The 25174-nt window shown below is 38.5% G+C and overlaps 1 protein-coding gene across 3 annotated transcripts in view; it reads right to left on the bottom strand.

Moving 5' to 3' along the window:
• LRRC4C (leucine rich repeat containing 4C) overlaps window positions 1-22861 on the bottom strand; it is a 503584-nt gene extending 480723 nt beyond the window's left edge. For all 3 annotated transcript variants that reach the window (XM_071558643.1, XM_071558642.1, XM_071558646.1), the window contains exon 1: window positions 22250-22861. The gene's annotated coding sequence lies outside the window, so the exon portion shown is untranslated. The remainder of the gene's footprint in view (window positions 1-22249) is intronic.
• Between the last annotated feature and the right edge of the window lie 2313 nt (window positions 22862-25174).

Genomic DNA, 25174 nt, shown 5'->3' with positions numbered 1-25174 from the left:
CTGAGGCCCAACAGGATCTATTAACCCTTTGTATATTTCACTATTGTTTATTGTGCCAAAAGAAGGTGGAATAAAACATTAATGACATTTTCTCACCCAAGACTTTTTCACTTGAAAAACTGAGGAGCTCTACTGATGAAATAGGCCATTGAAAGACTGGGAGAACAGATGGCTGACATGCAGTGAAGAATTTCTGCTTCAAGTAAAACTTCACTGTTCAATAAGACCTAGGAGGAAGAACATGCTTCCTTTCAAGCATCTCACTAGGCAGGTAAGAGTGAAAGATTGGCGTTAATTAAACAAGCATGCTTTCTATTGGCATCCAAAAAATTATATCAACTGCACCACTAGCCATAAAGGCTGAGCTAAGTGTATATTGCCAAATACAAGAGGCAGATTTCCATCTCGGAACTGGGCTAAAATACCATGGGCAAAGCAGCAAATGGAGGAAACAGACCACAATATGTTTGAAAAATCCACTTGTTTCCATGTCTCTGTATCCTTACAGGTGGAAAGGTTAAAGGAGGCCACACATCCTGCTCAAAACCAAGGCAAGTCTCTATTGTCACATTAAGAAATAATGGTTTTGCTCCAGTTCTTTACAGAATTAAGGGTCTGTAAAATGCTATGGGATTCACATTAACTGCAGAAGGGTTACATTTACATGAGCTGTGAGAAATCACTTAAGTACTGAAGCTTAAGACTAAAAATACTGTACAAGATGGCTATTAACATTCCTCTTCCAAAAGTTATCACTATGGCTTTCTCCAAAACTTCAGGAAGATTTCACAGTGGCATCAGTCCTGCCCCTTTGCATGGAAGAATAAACATTCAGAACAAACCAAGATTTGTCAGCTGCAAAAAAAAATGTCATTGGCTTTCATAGCCATAGCTATTAAAAACAAACAAACAAAAAATCCCCAACAAATCAATAAAACAAACACACAAAACCCCACCTATAAAGTCTTGTCTCTATATTTTTCTCTGTTCACTGTTTTTGGGTGTGTTTTGAAAGAGCCAGCCATTCATAAATGGCTTATTCTGCTGAATTAGAAGAGCATTTTAATAAAATTAAAACCCTTGGGGCTCCCTAACTTGCCTTCCAAACTCTTTAAATGCCATGGGGCCTTTCTAAGACACTGGTGTGACACAGCCTGCAGGAAAACTGTTCAGCAGTTTGAATCCAGATTTGTCTCCATCATAAGATGTGAAGGTGGTTCTGAAATTTAGAAGCAACCAAGTAAGCCATTTCTGAACACTTTTCAATTTTTCAGTCACACTGCAGAACATACATAGGAAGCACTGCACTATCAGTCCATAATAAAGGTGACTCAAGATTTAAAAGCAACTACTGACAGAACACCCTCTCTCTGCCACACATTAAAGGCAACCTGCTGATATTTGTCCCAAGAATTTAAACTACGCAAACCAAATTCTTGAAGTGAGATGAAATGGATGTGTTGACAACAGCCCTGGATGACTGAAAAGCAGTTTTCTGCTTTAAGTAGCAGCAGAAGAGGAAAATACAGCAAGTGACCAGTCTGTTTTACTTCCCAAACATACAAATTTACTATGGCAAAGCCAAGGAAACAGGTTTGAATGATTCTCAGAGATTCTTTTTCTGCAAGACAAATGTCTCCATGCTATTGTTGTTGCTCCAGTAAAACATTGGAGGGAAACAATGACAAAAAATGTATAATAACCATTCAGAAAAAAAATATGCCAGTGAGAAATAACTGATTAAATTTAAATTGGACAGCTTGGGTTGTTGGCAGAAACTTGAAGGCATTTTTGTTTTAAAACAGTGAACCAGTGGCACTACTGTTTGAATAGAAGTTATAACTAACATGGAAGGCTTTTAGGCTGTGTCAGTTGGTGTTTGGGTTTGTTACACTAACCACTTCCCCTGACATCCAGTGTACTTACCTGATCTGTAAAAGAGAATTAAACAGAGCATTGCCAAATGGGAACTTATGATTGCCTGAGCTCTTAACCTATTGTAAAAGCCTCTCCTTCATACCCAAGCTATACAGCACTTCTGTGGCATTGATAAAAGATCTTGGTGCATCAGGATGATAAAAAATGATTGTCATTCAAGAGGGAAATTGCCAGAGGTGTCTGAAGACATGTTGCAGTGACACAGGCATTAGTTTCAATAATCTGACAGTGAAATAATGCATACCTGAGCTGCCTAATTCTTCACAGTCTTACTTCTTTCACAAGATTTTGTTATTTTGGCTTCTCAAAAGCTGTATCTTGATCTTTCCCTAAGCTCCCTCCCTGCCCCCCCCCCCCCCCCCCCCCCCCCTCAAAGGAAGCACCTAGACATTTCATTTCAGCAGGAAGCTTTTCATTAATTATACTAAATAGAGCAATGATCTGGAAAGGTCATACCAGGCTTTCAGCATGCCCTCTCCCAGTAAGTACTTCTCAGCTACAATTGATTACCTTGTCTTTTAGGTTTGCATCATTCTGTGAAGCAGCAGTGCATGTGACATCTATAATATTATCAGTCTTGTGATGAGCCACATCCTAACCTGCTACAGCCTCCATCATACGTTCAAGGTCCTAAACACAATAGAGGTTGAAACCTTAAGAGTAACATTCTGGAAAGGAAGAGATGGTACTGGGGAGAACTAGCAAGCTAGTTTGTATTCCCATGACCTGATGATGTGGCATAATATAAAGAGTACCCGCAGACCTTTAACTGCTCTCTCACCAAGTGCCTTTTATCATGTGCTTTAAAGCCTTGTTGATAAATGCCATGTTACAAACATTAAAAAAAAATCAAGCAATCATAACAAAAACTAAGTTCCTAATATGAATAGGTAAGAGAGTATCTTGGAAGTGACCTTTGCTCATCTGTTTCAAAAGGAAAGATTCCCACTTGAAAGATATCCACATGATGATTTGTGAAGAAAGCCACATGTATGCTGTAGCATACATGCTCAGCTCTTATTCAAGAATAGCAAGCTCTTTCAAACTGCTATAGCTACCCCAACCTATATTCTATGTGTTTTGTCAGATCCCCATCTAGTAGAGACTGGTTCTCAGTAGCTACTCACCTGTGACAACAGCTCCGTACCTGGTACCACACCAAAACCCTCCCTGTTTTGTATCCGCCCACAACAGTTGCCCATTTGCCCATGACTATGCCCCATATCAAAGCAGCAGCAAACTACTGACTTTGTCTATATCTAGAGACAGTTAAAGGTTTTTCTTTTCCTCACTGTTAGGTCAGCAGGCAACACAGACAGATGGTCACCTTGTGCTGAGGCAGCTCAGAAAATGCTTTTTCAAGTAAAATTATAAATGGGTCTTGTCACTTTTTAAGTCTGAAGTATTCCACTGGCACCAGTTCAACTGCCTCTTAATTAAGACGTTTAAGTACAATAAATAAATTTGTAAAAGTGCTAGGTCAAAAAAACCCAACAAAACAAAAATAACACTAACGAAAACCCAGTCAGCTCCTTCTGCCCCCATTTCTCTCATCATTACAATGCACTCCTGGAACTTTCAACTTCATGGAAATGCAAATTCTTCAACAATGAATTATGCAAGAGGAAGGCAATACATGTGGGTATAGATATGACAGAAAAATCTTTTGCAGCACATACTGGATGACAATGTACAGAGACAGTGCTCTTCACTCTTCCACAACTAAAGGGGGAATAGTTGAATTATACCTGTAGTGATGTTCTATATACAGCCTCAGGCAACTCTGCTTACAGGATCAACACTGGAGAAAGGGACACGTGACTTTTGAGCCCTTGGTTACAAAGTCAAGGGAAAGCAACCTGGATACATGGATGCAAATCCCACTTCAGGTTACATTTGTCCTTTGCTGCACACTCTGCCGATCTGCTACATCCTACTTCACACTTGGTGAAACATATACACTTGTACCCTGCCTGTTCAATACCCAACAAAATCAAGTCACTAATCACTGGAACTATTTCAACCAGGCTTCGTGCCACTGGCATACGCCATATTCCACAACCGTTCTTTGCTCTGTATAAAGTAACAAGCAGGGAAATACTGAAATAGCAGAATGTATTTCAGATCAAAACAATGATCAAACACCTACTGAACCGCAAGAGATTCCATAAATTCATCAGCATAAAGTGAGAAATAAGGAAGAGAAAAAGTACTTCAGCTGAAACTTGGAAAACAACAAAGGAGATGCAGCACCTGACAACATCCCACAGTACTGTTGGCATGAGTGATTCACATCCTCATCTCTACCATAAATATTACAGCACACCCACAAAAATATTTCATATGCATTTTTTCCAAAAGCTTGGTAGTAACAAGTCAGAAGTTTTACCATGGTCATAACACTAATATGACAAAAATTAGCATAAAAAAAAGAGTGCTCGCAGATTCTGCCAGGGTATAGAGCAAAGCTTTCCATTTTGCACTAGTAAGAAAGTGACCTCAAGGAAAAAGGAAAACAGTTACAGCAATTCCTTCAGGACAAAAGCACTGCAATACAATTATACAAGAAAATTGGTGGGACAGAGAAGTCTTACCGAAAACAAGACACAAAACAGCCACTCGACTATAGAGGTAAAGACAGCATATCAAAAACAAACCAAACAAACAAACAAAAACAAAACACAAAAAAAAAAAAAAAAGAAGGTCAGGTCAGCAAAAGCATCAAGCAAAGCTTCAGTGCTGTACCAGTCGCCGAATAGCATTGACTGCTGTGCAGATGTGATACCCATCTCATTTTTTGCCGGGAATAAAGAGGGGAAAACGAGCTGTTTGTTTCCCTACGTTACCGCTAGGGACTCCAGAGCTCCTCTCAAGCTACCAGCAGCATCCTGGAAGCTGGCAGACTGGGAGAGGGCCAGCTGCCGAGGAGAGAGTGCAGCAGCGCGCCGGGAGCGTGGCCGCGGGGCACCCGCCTCGGCGGGAGCAGCGAGTGGCATCCGAAGGGCAGACAGCAGCGTTCTGCTTCTGCAAGCTGAGCAGCAAAGCAGGAATGGGTTTTGCCGCAGTTCATTAGCACAATAAGGTGCCACCACGGAACCTGCCCTTCGATCGTCCATAGCTTCAAAGTGCACTTTCTCAGGGACCTGATTGCTAGATCATGTCAGGTGATTCAGTTTTAATGTATCTCTTGGAAAGATGTGCAGAGGACTATAAATAACCTGACTCCTAAAACAGAATTTTTTTCCTACGTCATGTTTAATATACTAACAACCCTTCTAAACAATCTCTGGTCCCCTTCTCACACCTGAAAGCACAAGCACAGAATCTTGCAGGGGGAAAAAAAAATCACCTTTCTCCAACATTTGCATAGCATATAGCAAAATAGAATTTCTTTCTGGAGAGCCTAAGAATTAAAGTACAAAATAACTAGAAAAGCAGTAACACCTGATATATGAAATAGTCAACTCAACAGCCACAAAACAAAAATAAGGATTCAGAAGAACAAAAGGAAATATTTCCAATCGTTTTTTAAAATTCAAACAAAAAATGTCTGTGGGAAACATTCCTATTATCTAGGATTCACATCAGGAAAAAATAATTCCACACCTGGATGATAATCACAAATAAAAGATTTCAAGAGTGACAAGCAAAGTATACACTATGACAAAATATTCTGTACTATAGTTGCATACCAAGGTCTCCTATCATTTTACAACCAGCAAACATTTCTACAGACAGCCAAAGACTGGAGAATGCTTTATTGCTAGCCTTACAGAAAGTTTTTCTGCGTTTGGATATTTTTTCTATACTTGGAGGAAGAAGTTGTGACAAAATCCTACTCACAAATCTGGGAGTAACAAAAATTTCAGTTTCTAGCCCCAAGCCAAGACCACTGGACTGCATTTTTCCTCACAGCCAAAGGTTCAACAATGACGTAGTTCATCTTATAGGCAGTTACACCAATCTGATGCTCTAAGAAGGGAAGATAATCCACATGCAATTACACTATGAAGACTTCATCAATCTTTGCAAGCAAGCAACTGAACACATTTGGCATATCAAACTGGACAGAGCACTTGGAGAAATAAACAAGGAGATTACTTAGCTTCAGGTACTTGTGCAAGGCTTGTTTTCAGCAACTGGGATGATTCCCACCTTGCCCCTTCTCTGTTCCTCCTCTTGGTCACTCAGTACTCTGAGACTAACTCTAGCCATGGGAGACCAGTTCCGTCTTACATCCTCACACCCAGTTACTTCCTAGGTCAACAGCTCTGCCATGGCTTTTAATCTACAGAGCATAGGGAGGACTTGCCTCTAGCTGAAAGTGGAGCAAAGTAGCAAAAGTAGCATTAGCTGAATCTAAAATGGTAAGTATGCAAAGACAGCTGAGAGCGTGCTCATGCACAGTATTCTTTGATTCATTTCCCTTTCACAAGAACTTTTTTAGCTGTTTTCCTCTGATAATGACAGTGCCATCTGCTCTTATAATTTATCTGGTATCCCTACCTTTTGGGTACGGAAACATTCCTACTCACATAAAACATTATCAAATCACTTATGTTCTGTTTATGAAAACATATTTGCTGGAGGGAAAATCACATGGTTACAAGAAAAGTGATTTCAGATAGCAAACCACAAGATACTAGGAAAAAACTAAACCGTACATACAACTTCTTCATGCAACTGTCCTTAGCAGATGCCTCTTTAACCAATCAAGTTCAGGAGAAATACCCACATTCTCCCCAGAACCAGTCCCAACTAAAATGAAACCCCCAGGTTTCCCAACAATAGTCTAGCAGAAAAGACAAAATGGCACTGAGCTTCAGAATGTCAATCTCTGGTAGAATTTGCCATGCTCTAGTTAAAGGACCATAATCTGTGAATTCATCAGGCATATGCTGATGGGAATAAGAAAGAGGATATTGGTGCATGGATAAGGGCATTGACAGCATTACTATTATCAGTTTTATTTATAATAGTTCTACAGCCAACTTCTCAATGACAGTTCCCTAGCTTCATGTAAAGAATGAATTCACCTAGGAAAGATTCTATAGTCTTCATCATTAGATATTTAAAAAATAAATTAGACATCTGCCAGAAGTTATACAAGTACAGTTGATCATTCTATGGACAGACAATTCTGGCATTCTTCCAAACCCACACTCCTACAGAAGGCTTTCCTTTGATCTACCTGATTTTTAGCCTCAGAGTAGGTTGGTCTCTCCCTCCATAAGATCCACTGCATCAGAAATCATTCCCAAAATGAATATAACACCTAATAATATGAGACTTCACTAAACAAATAGACAGAAATCCTAAAATATGCACCCAGAAGCTTTGGGTATTTGAGGTTTGTGAATCACCCTACTCCCCCAAACTGCATATTTTTAATTGAGAGACAAAGCCAACACTGCTATTCAGGGTCAGTTCAGAAAATTTCTCCAAAAGAGAAGCTGTAAAGTGGGAACTAAGGCTCACAGGAAGATAACAAGCCAAGAAAAAGGTGACTGATCTTCTCTATAATTATTGATTAGTGCCTCAGGACTTGAAAAACAACACCTGACCATCTAAAAAAATCAGCCCAGAGAGACAGGGGCTACAAATTCCTACTAATGTCAGTGAGCAACCAGTGTCTCATGATCACGAGCAATACTTTGTCAAAAACTGTAGATATATAAAGGGGGGAATGAGAGGGCATAAGGCTAAAATATGATAACAATCTAAACAACAGCAGAGGGAACAAAGACCTGAATTTTTAAAAGCTCAATTCTGATTCATGTGTCCAAATAAAAGTCATATTAGGAAGAGTCAACTACTATGCATGCAAGCCTTCTGAAACCAATATAGTTATTAATGCCACACTAAGAATTAGTAACCATGGAGAATTTTTGAAGAGAATTCTGCTTGCTTATGCAAAAAGGGCACACAAGGTCTGAGAAAACCCAACTTTGAGATCTCTTGATAGCTGCTCTCCAGTCTATAAGGTTCAAATGTGCCACACAGTTTCAAACTCAGTACAGTGGTTTTGAGCACGCTTTATTTAACTAGGAATATTAATCACCTAAATGTCATCTTTTAATTCTTTACAGTGATGTATATTAATGCCCAAAAAGCAAATTACACAGTTTATGACTACTTCATATATTGAAAAATCCCTTGGAATCACCTTCCTCCAAACAATTAGAGAAATTTAAGGAAAGTAGATATCTTCCTCTACTACAAAGTAACAGGAGGACCAATGCAAAGATACTTTCACAAATGCAATACTCTCTGAAAAACATACAGAAAAGAGCTTTGCATTTGCAGTAGCTATTTACCTACATTAAAATTTCTAGTTTCAAGTGTGATATACATGAAATACCTAAGTAAGATATTATCTCATTCTGCCAGGTAGCTTCAATACTGAGAGTCACCTGGCCAAACATGGGTTGGTTTTTTTTTCCTAACATATGGCCCAATTATCATTTAGGCTACTACACAGCAATCTTTTTAACAATTAGCATAAATAGTCACCAGAGCCTGGGCTCAGTGCTTATGTGATTACATATCTGCCCAGAGCTGTCTGTATAATAAAGTAAAATGTACTCAATTTAGTACTGGAATCTCTTGTTTATTACACATCTCATGCTTGGCTAGCTAAGAAGACATACAACAATTTCATTATGCCCAGTAAGCTGCCTTTGTTTCATTTTTCTTTGCAGAACAGCCATCTCTAACAGATTGCATGATGAAAAAGATCCCAGGTGAAAATGAAAGTACTATAGGATTCAGTAATGTAACATGTGGATCATGGCACTTGTATTGCAAATACAGCACCTCTAACTCCAAAACTCAGCTGATTTGGTTTCCCCAACGTTCCTGGAAATTCTTACCCTGCATAGCTTCCAACACCTTAAGTAAGGTGATCCTGCTGCCTCATCTTGATAGCATAGCCACACCACTACTGCCTTGCCTTACCAGAGATAAAAAGGTTTATATGATTGGACTCAATGATATTAAAGATCTTTTTCAACCTTAATGATTCTAGAACTCTTAATGATTCTATGATAGAACTCCCATAGGGTATATGGTAATGTGAAACCATGTCTGAAAGCCTCAAGCAAAACTTCAACAAAAAAGTGTCATAACTCAAGGGTCATGTCTCTATCTGGTGCTTGCCATTATGAACCCAAACACTCACAAAGTGTGCAATATAAAAAAGTAAGCAGTTATTTACTTCCCCTCAAGCAAGGGACATGCAGATAGCCTCTAATGCATTTAATTAGTCAATATCTGTAAGCACTTTGAAGATAAAAAGCGATGTAACGTGCCAAGTATTACTATTGAGTAACCATCAGCTCAAAAGCATGTTGCTGATGTACAACAAAAAGCTTGTCCTTTTAAACCTGTTCATAATAATTATGGCTGTTAACAACAGATATTGTTCAGCTGAACGAACATGGTGAGACTTCAGCAAACAGCCCTCATCAGTCTGACATTCTTACAAACATCCCTTGCTAAATGTCAAGTGAGATTTCCAGAGGGAAAGAAAAATGCCTTTCTTCCCAGAAAAGGACAAAGTTTACACAGATAAGAAAAGAAAGTGAGACAGAAGTGGAAGCAAATAACTGTTTTCAAAAGAGCTCTAAAATTACTGCCACCTATACAAACTATTAATAAGGGACCAATTCTAAGGAGGAGAAAGAATCAGTTACAACACAGTAAATTGCATCTTTTGGACACTAGCATTACTCTTTATAGCTAAAGAAGGAATCAAGAAAACAGTGATTATTTTTTATTCTACTCCACACTTCTCTTTTAGTCCCGTGAAGAGCTATATGGAAGTAGCTTGAAGTAGTGTTAAACTGTTTATATATTCTTTAACATCCTAAAACAAAAAGATAAATACCTATACTTGTGGAACACAGTACAGCATGGCACATTTCATTACAAGTTTATTTGCACAATTTAAACATGCAGATAGGTGCATTTATAATATCATGTTGATTGAAATACCCAGTGTTGTACTTATTTTTAAGTCCACAAAATACCCTGTATGTCCAAGATGTTTACCCCTATGAAAACAATTAATGAATGAGCATTTGCTTACCAGCAAAGTGGTTTTAAAGTGTTACCCCAACATAAACACACCAAAATTACCAGTATTTCAGTATTATTTTCTGTCTGGAAAGTGGCTATTTACTGGTTTTTATCACAAAGATGCTGACATTTTTAAACAGTTCCAAAGTGTTTTAAAGAGACAAATCTCTAGTATTCCTACTATGAGCACCCATCTACACTATGAGCATATTAGAAGTCAGATCATTTCCATCATGTAAATGTATCTTAGTAATAGATATATTACTGTCCTCTATGCATATGGATTTGATTTGTACCATGGTCTTTCATATATATGTAAAGTCCTAGCATCAGGTGTCATTTAACCAGCTTCCACAAGGAGTAATGTTTTTAGAAAAACAAAGGCCGGTGGTTCCCAAAAAAATTTTGATAGTTGAAAGAAATTCAAAAGAAAAATAGCCCCATTTCCATAATACTTTTCAAGATAGTCCTGAAAGACTTCAAGGACTACTCCTTCTCTAAATTTAAACTTCATGGACTCTTCCATTTAACAAATGCAGATTTATATATATACATATATATATTAAGTGGGGGAAAAGAAGAGACCATTTTCTATTTCCATGTTGAATCTAAAATTATTCCTGCTTACACACAAAGTAGAATGGTGAGCTTTTTTTCCCCACTGAGGGACTGATAAGTATTAGTGACTTATGAAATCACTTAGCCTATCTGTAAATCAAGCCACTGAATTTCCTACTATGAGACTAGTTCTACATGGCAAGCAAGAATAAGACTTGTACTTCAAGTGGATTAACACAAAATTTAAAATAACAGTAATTCAAATTCACATACTCTTATTCTGCTAGTGAGGTGAACTATAGACATGTGACTACTTTCTCTAAACCATTAGTATATGGACATGACTGGTTTCCTGATATTGACATAGGTTTAATTTTTGTAGTCATAATTTCTATTTGGACTAGTTTCAAATTGAGATAATTAAAGTTCAATATTTTGCAACTGTGGAATTTGCACAAGTTTTAGCTCTTGGCTACAGCACTTTGCTGAAGAGCTTTCACTTAGGATAAAAATGAAGATTTCATGTCTTCCAACATTAAGACCTTATCACTTAAAAACATGACCCAGGTAAAACTAATGTTATTATGCCGGGTCCTGCATTTTGCCCGCAATAATAGGACAAGAGGGCACGGGCTTAAGCTCTGCCAGGGGAGGTTTAGGTTGGATATTAGGAAGAAGTTCTTTACAGAGAGAGTAGTCAGGCATTGGAATGGCCTGACCAGGGAGGTAGTGGATTCTCCAACCCTGGAGGTTTTTCAGATGAGACTGGACATGGCACTTAGTGCCATGATCTAGCAATCAAAGTGAGGTTGGATTAAGGGTTGAACTTGATGATCTCAGAGGTCTCTTCCAACCCAACTGATTCTATGATACACACCTACATAAAACATGAAACAGGAGTTCTGAATATTTGATTTTGCAATGGGATTTTACTCTGATTCCTACAAATAACACTAAGCCTACCAGCTATTCTACCATATAAGTAGCCAGATCAGCTCTGTCTTTCTAGAGGAAATATTCATTGTTCATTTAAAAACTCAAAAAGCACTTTGTAGACCTGAAGTACTGTCATTTACTTTCTGACACTCCAGACTAACCAAATCCAACCTGGCAAAAGAGCCCTGTGGTGGAGAAAACAGTGCAGGGAAAAAAAATATAAAGGAGACAGGTATGGAGCATCTGCACTCTTCCACCTAGGAACAAACACTGCAATTAGATCCTTTGCTGGGATCAGCTGACAGGACTGCTGTAGGGTCTCTAAGCTCCAATGTTGCTGCAAGGTCTGACTTTTCTGAATTTTGCCAGTCAATATTCTCAGAAAGCAGTGTCTGTCCTCAGGCTTTCCTATGCAGCTACAAAGCTATTAAAGCAGCTCAAAACATGGGTGGCCCTTTGTAATATTCATCTTCATTATCCAAACTGATCCCACCGTTCTACTTTTGTTGTTTCTACCCTTGAGGGAAATACAGTCAACTTTGCAATTCCAGAGCAAGATCTGTAACATGACATATTAGCATAGGCTGCTGTACACACTATGGCTGGATCTTCACACCCACTGTGAACCAGGGGCTATGCAAAACAATGGGAAGGAAGCCACAGCCTCAAATACAGCAAGTCAGAACTTCATGGTTGATTCAGTGACTCAACTCTTGATGCTTCTCAAATTATTCTTGAACTATCTGGTGTGGAAAAGAATGAGTCAGAAGCTGCTTGTGTATGTCATCTCTATCCTTATTAGCACAGGGCATGAATGCAAGCAAAGAAAAAGAATGGCAATGGCAATATTTAGACTTAACAATGGCAATGTTTAGAAAGAAAACCAAAACTAACCTTGCTAATAGTCTAGTTCTTCCTTACATCCTACAGTGACACAAAAGCTGCCCATTATCCTAACATGGTGATCCATTTTTATTGTCCTCCCATCCACTATTAATACCAATTGCATCAGTTCTACACAGGGCTCATTGCGCATAGTTCAGATGTAGGCGTCTCCAACGTGATCCATTTCCCCATCTCTGCTGCACTACTGCAGTGTAGTTTTAAGCCTATTTATCCAATTAACATAATGCAAAAGGCAGCAGCAAGGCAACACTAGTGTTCTGATCCTCAGGAGCAGCTTAGAATAATTTTGACTTTAAAAGTCGCAGGGAGCAAAACACTAAATATCTGAACCACAGCTTTGACCCTTACAGCATTGCACTGATTGCGCATCCTAATTTGTTCCAGTTCTGCAAATTTAAATAGTATGATCTGTAATGGGAGGTATTGCTCTGTCTCACAGAAGGACTGCATTTTAATGGCTACTCAACAACAAATTGAAAGCCCAGGCAAGTAAAACTATTTCTTCATCTTATGACACTCAGAACATCATGTGTATGATGAAGTGTCATTAAAGATATTTGTTACTGTAATACAGATAAAGCAAGTTAATCTGAAATAGCATATGTGTCAGAAATACACAAGGTGGTGGCAGGGAAGCTTCTCATTTTTTTCCTGAGGGGTAGTAGCTATCCACTGGGGGAACAATTTGCCGGCTTAATGCAACAGCTCAATAACAGTTTTAGTAGTCTATACAGTATATAAATCTATATACTCTTTACCCTACAGGAAAACTGGTTGTAGAGAAAGCAAGTAAGACAGATCACAAAGTAGCTGCATATGGTTATAGTAGATCAAATATAAGACTGTTCTTCTGACCACACCTACCTGAACTTTGTTAATGTCAACTGGCACAGAAAAGCCTGCTCCCTCCAAGAGGGCCAGAGCACTACCCTAGATTGAAACACTGTGCATATTCCCAGTGCTGTTCAGGATTATTAAGTCTAGTGAATAAGGGAAAAAGAGCATTGATTAGCTATATTATTTACTTTTGTCTACATAAACAATGAAATTCAAAAAAGACTTCTCATCTAGAACAAAAACAAGGACAAAAACATTAGTTTCATCTCACGTCACCCACACATCAGCATCTCCTCAATAATAACCTAAAGTCATAAAATTGAGAGTAGAGAACTGGGAAGGGGGGGTGGAAAACAACAAAAACCTGACACCCAACAGATCAACAACCCAACAGGTCAAACAGCAGACCTTAAGATGCGATGTTAAAACCAAACTACCATAGTATTACACTAGTAGTGTTGCTCAAAACATTTTTAGTGTAGGAGCATATTCATAATTTGTTTTGGAAAAGAAAACAAAGCATTTGTTTTCCTTTGTCATATTAAAAATTCAAACTGAGTATTACACTAACAAAGGGCATTTTCCAGTCCTATTGCTAACAATGGTAAAAAGCCCATGTAATTTTAAATTCTTCATGTTTTCTAGTGTCTGTGTTACCCTACTGAAATCAAATGGAACATCAGGGCCTTTTGTAGAAGACATGCTCTTCTTGCTCCAGTGACCTTTTCTCCACTGCTTCTTGTAGTGCTTACACCACTGGGCTTAAATAATTAAACAAGTCTAAGCCTGAAGTCATTGCAGAAATGCACCTACATTTGAAAGTACTATTTAGACAATAATTTGTAGACCAACTGGAAGCCAAATGCTTATTCTCAAACTGACATCCTTATTGGAACAACCTACTCATTTCCCTTGCCTGAGGGCCTGGACAAGATCATGAAAGCAGCCTTCTAGTACACCAATTACAGTTAAACAACATGGAAAGACAGACAAGCAATTATCAACAAAACTCAGAAGTGGAAGAATTTAAGTGTTAAAAGCTCAGGCATGTTTTCTGATAAAAAAGGAGAACACTCCCTGTACAACAGATATTAAAACTTGGACAAAACCTTAAGAAATAATTACTTTTGTTACATTTGGAAATGTCTGGTATTTTTCCAAATAGTTATAGATTTAGAAAAATCATGACTTGTCAAAATGCACTTTCTCCCCTGTCAATAATAACATAAAACTCACTTCCACCAGCTAAATAAACATTTATGAATATCAGAGCAATAGTTTTATCCATTTCTACTTCCTCTGCATTCTCCAGGCCATCACTTTATAGCATTCTGCTTCTGAAGTTTCCCATTCCATATCCAAAGAGAGAAAAGAAGGATGGTGTTGGGGAAGAATATTTACTGCTGACACCACCGTAAACTTGTCAAACTGGCTCATTCCTGGCCAGAGACAAAGATGCAGGTTTATGTCACAGGCAGATAAGAGGTGATTAAATAAGTTAGGCTACTCCACTGCTAGACCTCACAGTCTTCCATCACATTCCACAGAGAAAAATCATTGAAATGTTCATGATTCACAGCAAAACTCTGATTTCAAACAGAAAACAACATTACATAAATACAAGGTTTTTGGACAGACATTTGACTAAGTATCTCCGGTCTTGCTACATTCTGTAAACATGTCCAATAGAACATACATATCTGTGTTACGTGAGACAGATGTCGAACTTCTTTATTCATCTAAATGAAAAGAAAGATCTTGCACCTCCGCTTACTTCAGAGAAAGAATAAGAAATAAGGCAGATTAAGAGACTCTTTTCGGCAGCTTAAGACCCTTAAGCACCCATTCCAAAGCCAAGTATTTATAATACAAGAAGTCTCCTAGTTACCTCTCTCAACTATCACTGTTTTCAGTATTGCATAAAGCTGCTTAAGCTATAAAGCTGATTGTCAAGGGAATCCCAGTCTGAAGGGATCTTTTGTGGTCTGGAAGGGTTGTGACTTCTGTAAACAGAGGGCATCAGGTTACTGCAGAAGCCCTGACTATCAATGACAAAGCAGGCAAAGGAAAGCTAACAAGTCAGGCTATATTGTCTCTTCCTTGCCACTCATCTAAATCGCGCTGCAGTTGAAAGGCAGGACAGAGCCAAGGAGGACTAGGGCAATCTCTGCTCCCCAAGGCCTCTTTGCTCTCTTGCAGGTAACAGGAAAACAAGAGGTGCCTCTGAGCAGCGCTGCCATACACAGCCCACTCCACTACAAGTATCCACTGAAGTTTCAGAGGCAAATACCCCATGTGGATCAGGTGTGACATGAAACTTGAAGAGGAGAAAACTATTTACTGCCCAACAGCCAGGTTATATTAATCCAACCATACATTAACTCAGCAAAATTCCTCTGCATATCCTAGATCTGATAATATAAGGTTATTCGTGATTTTTTTAGTCACTAAGATTGTCAAAGCTTACATATTTTTGGCTTACGTTTTTCACCGGAAGACATGAGTGATTACATAAAAATTGCCAGAGTCAGATATTCTAAGGTCTAACTCATGAACTCCAGAAATTATTCCTTTCCAGAAATGAAAATACTTACCCATTCCATTAATTCCTTCATCAGTTGTGACAAAACTTTTCAATGTTTTGGTCATATTATTTGAATCTTATCTCTGGATACTGAGACTCTTGCATAATGACATATTAAATTACCTCTTCTGCATGTCTCCGTTTGCTTCAGGCTTTATGAATTCCATTGATCCTAACTATTGTTAGCCTACCACTACCAGAGCTCGCTCTCATTTTTCTGGGCCTGCACCCTTATCTACTTCACACACTGCTTTCACCCAAATGTGTTCCCAACTATGCCTCTCCTCTCATTTGTTTTCAGAACTAGATTGCATTTCCACTCAAGAGAAATGACTGCATAGTTCAAATGATAAAAACATGACTTTAATATTTACAACTCCATTGCAATATAATTATTGAAGACTCAGTGGTGAGGCAGTGCTTCCCAGAAGTTATGTTCTGACTTGATTTTTATTCTTACTTAATCTAAATTCCTTTACTTAAGGGTTTGTAGCTCAATTTCCCAGCCCAGTCCAAGGTTTAAGTCTCCTAAGTTTTTTTCCAGAGATCTCCAAATCCTTTATGGAGTGTTGATAATACCACTTCTGTTATTAGCCTTGATCTATCTACACTTGTTCAAAATAAAAATGCAGACTTGAGCCCTGACTAAGTGTTATTTCTGAAGCATATGTTTGAGATGCTTAAAAAGAACATTCTACAGCCCATTTCCCCCCACTCAAACTGCTAAAATATACTTTGGCTGCATGCAAAATTAAATTTTCTTCCACATGCAGGCTGTACAATGCAATCACTGCTTATACTCTTGCAAGAATATGAAACTACTTTTGTATGAAGAGTAAGCACTGCACTGTTTTTCCTTCTTACTTTGAGTTCACCCATTCCGCTCTTGTCCCTCCAGTTTCTACTACTGAATTTTCTACTTTCTAGAAGGCAGCTACTCTTGCAGGTTAACTAGACAGATCATTTAGCTTCAAAGCTCAATTTTTTTCCCTGAAGTAACTGAGGGTGCAGTGAAGACTTATAAGTTCACAGGAAATGTTCAGTTATTATTGTGAGTGGCTAAAGAGAAAATGAAATATAGGCTGAAACAAACACAGCCTTAGTGTGAGAGACTCTGTAGAAAGGCCTAATCTCAGAATTTACTTTTTTTGTCCCATCAACTAGAAGACACTTGTGAAGCTTTCAGCAGTGCTTAACTGATGATCAGTAAGGGGGGGAGTGGAAATCACACAGAGAAGTACCATCCCTAGGTTTACCTAATAATACCAAAAGGTCTTACTAGCTTAATAGGCTGGTGATCCACCACATATCTAGTGTAGAAGCGTTAATTTTCTTTCTCATTTCCCAATTTGTTTCTGGGACAGTAGAAAAGAGAGTAAAGATTATATACTAGAAGGCAAATTCAATAATGCAAGACAAGATTCTATGAAAAAGAAGCCCACTGCTTGATAGTCCCATGTTGTGCTGACAGCATTTTCTCTTACACCTAAACAAGAGAAAAGGGGGGGGGCTTTTTAGCTCTCACAGAGAGTTAAATGAAATTAAGCAAACATTTCCAAAATATTACTGTCCTTCCACCTCTGTCTGTACTTTTCACAGCTAGGCTTTGAGAACAAAGATTTTGGGATGGGCTCTACCCTTTGAGCCTGCGCAGTGGATTTTTTTAGGTGAGGCACAGCATGCACAGGACTGGCCCTACCCTTTGCTCCTAAGGTTCATCTGCCATGGCTGAGCGAACTTGGACAGTGAAGTCCTCAGGACTAGAACCTAAAGCCTCCAGTATTCCCAGGAGGTCTCCCATCCAAGTACTAACTGGGGCTGACCCTGCTAAGCATCCAAGATCAGATGAGATCAGGCATCAGGGTGGCATGGCCATAATCGTCTGTACCTTTACTTCACACCAAATCAGCAATTTCTGAGACACTAAATAAAGAATGATATAACCCTGTTCTTACTCTTGTAAACAGGGCAAACAACAAGACTGGAACTGACTCTTTAATTACTAGTACGTGCTGGACTTCATGAGCCCTTGACAAATTTAACCTACAAAAACAGCACCTTAAATTACCAAAGAGGTTAGAATGGACTTCATGGAAAATTTCCTGGCCATGCATTGCAAGCTCAAAGAAATGACAAAAAAGAAGTAACGGAAGCCTTTCATATCTGCAATTATGAGCTTAAACATACTTTTGTTTTAAATGTTTGTTAGCCTTTACAATGTACACAATACAAAAAGCATACTTACCATTGATAGCCAGTTGAGTAAAAAAACTGGCAAATAACAAAATAATTGTTCCTGTACAAAAATATTATTCAATACACACTGGGAAGAGACCTAGATTTCTTGCTACAATTCTGCCTTTGCCATATATGTTCTGCAAAAGGAAGCCTCAACATTCTGAAAAAAAGTCTCTGCCCACCATCCTCCTCCAGGATCAACAGTATTCTACCTTACATAACTATCCAAGTTTGGCAGCAAAAGCTCTTACACGGCAGCATCTTGCATATTCTGGGAATACATACAGCAACAGTAAGTTTCCTCCTTAGCAATATGAAATGGCTGTACAAAACTCAGCATACCACTGGGTCATTTGAATCTTAACTTTGAGAACTTCACCACCACTGTCTTAGCAACCTGAAAAGTAGCAGGCTCTAGCAGCAAATACCTGTGCCTGTATACCATTCTCTCAACAGTACTCTTTTTGGGCCACTCCTGGCAGCTACAATATCTAAAATTTGTAAGTACATGAGCTTCTGCCTTAATTTGATAAAGGTATAAGACATTCTTACTACCAAAGGATGCTTTCTTGGCTACCTTAGTCTGTACAAGGCAAATTAAGTTAGCACAACAATGGATGTCCTCATTAAACAATCTGAGTAAGTGTCTTTTCGTTAAACAATCTCCCAAACTTAACTTCTACACTTCCAACTAGGAATACTGAAAGCAGAAAATTCATTGGTTTTAAACTCAAAACTCTTAAGCAGCATATTATCTACTGTGTTTGCTAGCCCAGGAACTGGAATTTTGCACTCCATTCCTAAACTCTATTGTTTGACATGGAATCAAAAGAAGTGGGAAGGAGAGTAATAAAAGAAAAATGTAATTTTCTGCAGTTAAATAATTTGTCAGTTGAAAGAATGTATTTGTAACTCAATTTTTTCCTCAAATGGCAAAAAGCAGTAAATTTCACTTAGTATTAATTCTCTTAAATTTAAGAACCTTAACTTCACCTACACGAACTTCCCATGATCCAGTCAAAGAAGTATACAATCACGAGCAATGTTTGTTTACTGATAAACTATTTTTTCTTCCTCTCTATTTCAAAACCAGGCCCAGTGCCACCACATTAGTGTAGGATAATGCTGTGGACCAACACCATGAGTCAGCAATAAAAACGATGTGTTCTGCCATCCTACAGAGTTTGACTTACCAGTTGTCAGCCCAGCATGTTTCAGAAGGAAGAAGGAACTCATGTGTAAAGTAACCTGGGTCTTAGAAACACAGAAACATGTGCTAGAGAAGGTTAGTGTCTGGTTGGCTGACTTCAGCAACAGGGAAAGGAAGCTGCTCAATTAACTGGAACTAAGCAAAAAAGAAATTTCAGTTTTCTTTATCTTCCACTTATTCTTAAAACACTATAGACAATTCATCTCATAAGAATCTCATTGTACCCATACTCCTACTGAGAGACTTTACCTACAATACATTCCTAGACCTGTGCAGGCTTTCCCTTCTTATTTACACAAGATGCATGATGCGTAGTGGATTGAGCACATACAAGCAGCCAAACAGCATTGAGGAGAAAGCATCTTCCACATTAGGTGAGACTGAAGGCATATGGAGTGTTACACTATGAAATGCAATTGAAATTGCAGTACACTAAAATGAAACACTTGACATCCTTTGAACTATTGGGTTTTTTCTTTGAAAAGAAAACCACACTAAAATAAAACAAAAAAAAACAAAAAACAAAAAACCCCCCAAATAAACCAAAAAACTAAACACACACAGTCTAACTGGTGCTAAAGCCTGTTCTGACAAAGCCTGCTGGCACTGAATACTCTTCCATTCTTACTATAAGAATAACAATGTTATTATAAAACAAAATTGATCCTGTGCTAACATATTATATATAATGCTATGCATAATATGTACAAACTAAAACAAAAAATTGCCAATGTGACAGTTTAATTAGGGAATCAGAATTGAAATCCAGGGAAAGTTCTAAGCAAAATCTACTAAACCATCAAAATTGGGGGAGCAGGGGGGGAGAACACAAGGTTTCCTCTTAACTGAATCTGTTATAATGTCAAATAACCATCATTTGTTTTGTTTGCAGTATATAAGGAGATAGGACTACACGCAAAACTAGAGGCAGATAATTAATAACATCTAGACACCATAAAGAGAGTGGTGAATTTTCCATCACACAGATGACTGCCCACCCACATGGTGCAGGGCAATACTACTAAGTTATATACTACACATCAGAATACAAAGAAATATTCGTGGAGCAAATGTGTTCTTTTTCCCCAGAACACCAAAGTTTCATCTCAAGGCAGAACATTTCTCCCCTGCTTTCATCCAGTCAACATGTCTGCTTTGATGGTCTCATTCCATATTTCTAAAACCAGAAGCTGTCCTTTCATCTCACAGACCCACCTTTTTTTTAGCCCACATTATAGAGATTGTTCCCCTATGGTTAAAAGGACGCATAGCTCATTGTGTATAGTACAGGAATCTGTTTCACCAGGCAATGGGGGCTCGAGGAAAGTACAATGAGGGAAAACTGTGAAACTGCATCCTGCCCAGAAAGGGATTTGCTTGCCATAATCACAATACAGTAAATGCACATGCAACACAGAAACATCACTTCCAGAAAATGAGGGGAAGCACACCTATAACCAGTTCTCCTTTCTTCCTTAATCTATCTTTAAAGCTATTATGCAAAACCAGTGGGAAATAGAGGGACTGACTGACAGGATACAATAACAAAGTGATTTGATTACTCTGAAGCAGAGCCTTTTCATTAAGTTTTTAGCTTTTCAGCACAGGATCTATTACAAGAAAGGTCATTATACTTCTTTGTACCAAATGGATCATCCTGTTTGATGTGGCCTTGTATTCATACGTCTGACGTAATTCCCTTTTCTTTACATACATTACATATGTATACATATATATAGAAGCCCCTCAGCATCTGGTTATTCAGTAGAACTGTATTTTGATCCACATCTTTTTACACTAAATATCCAGCTCTGCAATATTTCAAAGAGATACCATATTCTTCAATATTAGTCATTCATATAATTGAGAAGGCATGAGTACCTAGCAATTCCATTTGGAGAATGAAGCATCATTGAAATGTATTTACAGATGGTTTTCTTACTTCCTTGGGAATTCTAAGTACTAGCTATGCAGCAATGAAAAAAGCAAGCCACAAGAGCTCTGCTTCTATTGCAATGCAATGATATTTTATTTCTATTATTTAATGGAAAGATGGGAAAGACTAACAGTCATACTGTTCCTCCAGAAACTGCATTGGTGGAGGAGGGTGTGGGGGGAGGATAACTGCCAGGTTTAAAACACTGAGTAGCACCAGAGCAATATGACTAAATTCTGGAGTGCCACGAACCATGCTGGATGAGGCATTTACTTTGGTCACCTGAGTGCTTAGTAGCACCAGCATCCCAAAAATTAATGGCCTGCAAGAACTCATTTGTGATTGGTACTTTTTTCCATTTGAGCTACTGTTTAATCCTACGTATTTCATAAATTGTGTAGGGGGAAAAAAAAAAGAAAAAAAAAAGAAAGAAGCATTCAAGAGGATGACAAGAAGCAAACAGATGAAGTTCACATAAGTGATGCACAAATCCTCAAATCTCTGTTCTGCTAGCTTCTACTTTGGCTAACAGCAGTAGAAGCAGCTTTTTACTTACATATTCATCATTCCAGAGTTGACTGAAATGCAGAGAAAAAACTAGACAAGATTTATGAAAATATGGAGGCTTCTATTGAAGATATTCTATGAGCTATATTTCTTGTCCATTCTAGATACTTTCCAAATATTTTAGCTTGTTTAATAAAAAAGATTTCTCTTTGTAGAAATTCCAATACCTTTGAAATTAAAGAAGCTTTACAGTGCTATTTAACTACATTTTCCAGCAGCCCTATAAATCATTATTTTGCAAGCATTGTTACTGTGGAAATAGCAGGGGAAGAAGGCAGGGGGAAGAAGGAAGAAAACAGAAAAGGAAGTAAGAAGGAACACAAATTACAAGCAGACTTTACAAACACCACATTCCGTATGTACTTAGTCCTAATGTTTTTGCCTTTTTCCACCCGTTCAAGCAAACAAGCAGGAAACAAAAAAAGGAAACAGAAGGGGGTAGGCAACCCCCTGGACTTACCTTTTGTACAGTCCCTCTGTAAACTTCTCACAAAGAAATTTAAATTCCTATAGCTGGATTTGATTCTTTTAGCCTTTTTCTTTCTCGAGTCACACAGAAGCAAAACAATTAGTTTTCAGAGGTTCCATTTACTGCTCTTCCATCCCTAGCAAAATGCGTCCAGGAGACGATGCCAAAAGTAAGCCCAGAACTCAAAGGCAATTGAAAAAGAGAGCGTAGGGGGTTTCAAGGACCAGATTGTGAAATTTGTTAGCTTCAGCACAGAAATATCCTACTGTACAATATACCTGGCTTCTTGCTCACCAAAAAACTGTAGTGCAAACTGTCAGTAGTAGCCTCCAATAGCTGCTGTGTGTGCTGCAGATGGTATGTCTCACTGTTACCTTCCCAGATGGGTAGAGGATTCAAAGATCAGCAAAACCAGGGGGTCGCCTCCAAACCAGGTGGATTGCCAGCCACTCATTCACTCAGTCCAATAAATCAAGACAAGAACAGCTCAGTCACCGGAGGTATCTCCTTCCAGGGTGCACAGGATTATGGCAAGGTTATTAATCTTGCTTTGCTGCATCCCCCCCCACCCCCCTACATTCAGCAGCCTGCACCGAGATGATTGCCAGCTCTGTCTCTGTCCCTGTTCTACTGCATTTTGCTCAGCCCTCTGTTGCTGCAAGTGAAACACAGAGGAGGGAGGAATACTAATAAGGTGGTTAGCTACAGTTTCTTTAAAGCACTGTGTGTGCGGGTGTGTGTACGTGCATGTGTGTGTGCATTTTCCGTGGGGCAATCTGGATCTCTTGGCAGCTGAAATAGGACTTGTTTCTACATCAAAGTCTGAATTAATCTGGATTATCACTTAATGAATATCAGAGCCAGGAACTGTATTTTACTTAGGATAAGATGAGGGTACTAAAGGCTCTAGAAGATTATGACAGCAGTAGTTACAGGAAGGGGGTTGGGGGGAAGGAGTAGGGGTTGGTGATATAAAAACCACACTATACCTAGAAAAGCATATTCAGTTAGAAGATTTATTTCAAAGCAACTTGTTTTAGCCATGTTTTAAAAGTCATTTTTTTGTCCTCTACCCATCAAGATTTTAAAATCAGCACTATATTATGCATCTCTGGATTAGACAGCAATATGCAGAGTCAAGTAAATATTTTTAGAAAAGAAAGGATTTCTGGCAGGAAAAGAAAAAATTAGAATGTCAGTGGAGGCAGACATCCAGCATTGCATTTATGGAGGTGCTCAAAATTTCCTCCTTTACTGAGAATTGTTCAGCTGAAACCTTTCACTTGTGAAATGAGTTTAGAGTTCTTAGTCCATCATCCAAAACAGATTTTCCATGTATTGTCTAAGTAGCAGACCTGCACTGGTGCATGAACCTGGGCATTCTGCTGTGGCAAGTACAAGTCCTAACTGTAATTTACTCATGAAATATGAAAAGTCATGTTGCCTTTGCTTTTTCATAGGTAATTCAGACCCTCTGCATCAGGTTCAGGATGAAAACACTGCTGTCTTACTTGTCATCCATAATTTCAACTTTTTGCAGCAGATGACACTTCAGACTCCTTCAGGAAACTGATACTCTTTCAGGAACCAGAAAGCAAAAAGAAACCATTCCTCAAAAGCCGTTCCGGAATAACTACAGGAAGTTAAAACTATATAGGACTGTTAAGGAACCAATTCATAGGTCCGAGCAACCAAATACACTTGAGAGAGCTCCTAATAGAAAGAGCTACATGAAATGAGCTTGGTGCTTTAAAACAACCTATCACTAACAAGGTGGAAATGCTTGTGTAGTTTTAGATACTCCAGTCACAGGATAGCTATCAAGGAAGCCTGGATGCATTGACCATGGCATTGTTACTATAGCACAGATGACTGCAATGTACCAAAGCATTGTCCCTAAGCTGTGTGGTCACAATATTTAATACTGAGTAGAAGTCTTCTACTGCCGAGAAAACCCTTCAGTGAACCTGCAAAACCATACAGCATGAGTAGGCTGTGGGATCTGGAAACAGAAGTGTAGGGCACTGCAGAAAACTCTCTCAGAAAATAGAAGACCTGCACGGTTTCATAAATCAAATATAGTCACTTGGGCTTTTGTTCACTTTTTCAGCTTAAATTGCATTATAATTTAAATCTAAAATTATTTATTTATACCAGAGCCTGCTGAACTAACAGGAGAGATGCTAAGTGATAACTAGTTTTTCTTTGCTGCTATTATATTGCTTCTCCACAACCCATCCTATTCCCAACAGTGCATGACACCTTGCATTTCTGTCTTTTTTGTTTATGGAGCTTAAGCAGAATTCTTGTTCATCCACAAACAACCATGCCTAGGACACAGTAGCTTGGACTGAAGAGCCATCTAGCCAAAACTTTGCCTCTGTCAGTCACTGTCACAGGCAACCATCAGATTAAAGGAAATAAATGGTGGTATTTCCCAAGTACACTTTGCCAACCTTTAATTATCTACCACAAGGAGTTGCAAAGTCAGACATGATCACTCTCCACTTTAGTATGCCACTCACAGAATCATAGTCTTCTAGCACAAGAAGCCTGGACTCATTTCTTCATGCTGAGAAGCCCTGATGTATTTAACTGTCCTTCATATTGACTTTGCTCTATTCACTTGAACTCTTGTCATTAACCTTTTCCACCTCACACAGCAAGCAAGATGCCACAGGCATGACACAAGCTTATAGCACTTCACTGATACTTTCTGTTTTGAAAACATATGATCCCAGAACATGTACTAATGAAGCTAATGGCATGTTCTGCTTTCTAAGACTGTGGCATGAGTAATTTGGCAACTCTCAGAATATTAATGTCATTAATGACATAATATTTATAGTTCTAACTAGTCAGTTAAGGTTTCATAAGAAGACCTCATGTTTAGACCAAAGTCCACTGTGGCTTTTT

Source organism: Pithys albifrons, chromosome 6 (genome assembly GCF_047495875.1).
Source record: "Pithys albifrons albifrons isolate INPA30051 chromosome 6, PitAlb_v1, whole genome shotgun sequence".
Lineage (NCBI taxonomy): Eukaryota > Metazoa > Chordata > Aves > Passeriformes > Thamnophilidae > Pithys > Pithys albifrons.
This window is presented reverse-complemented; position numbering and strand designations above follow the sequence as displayed.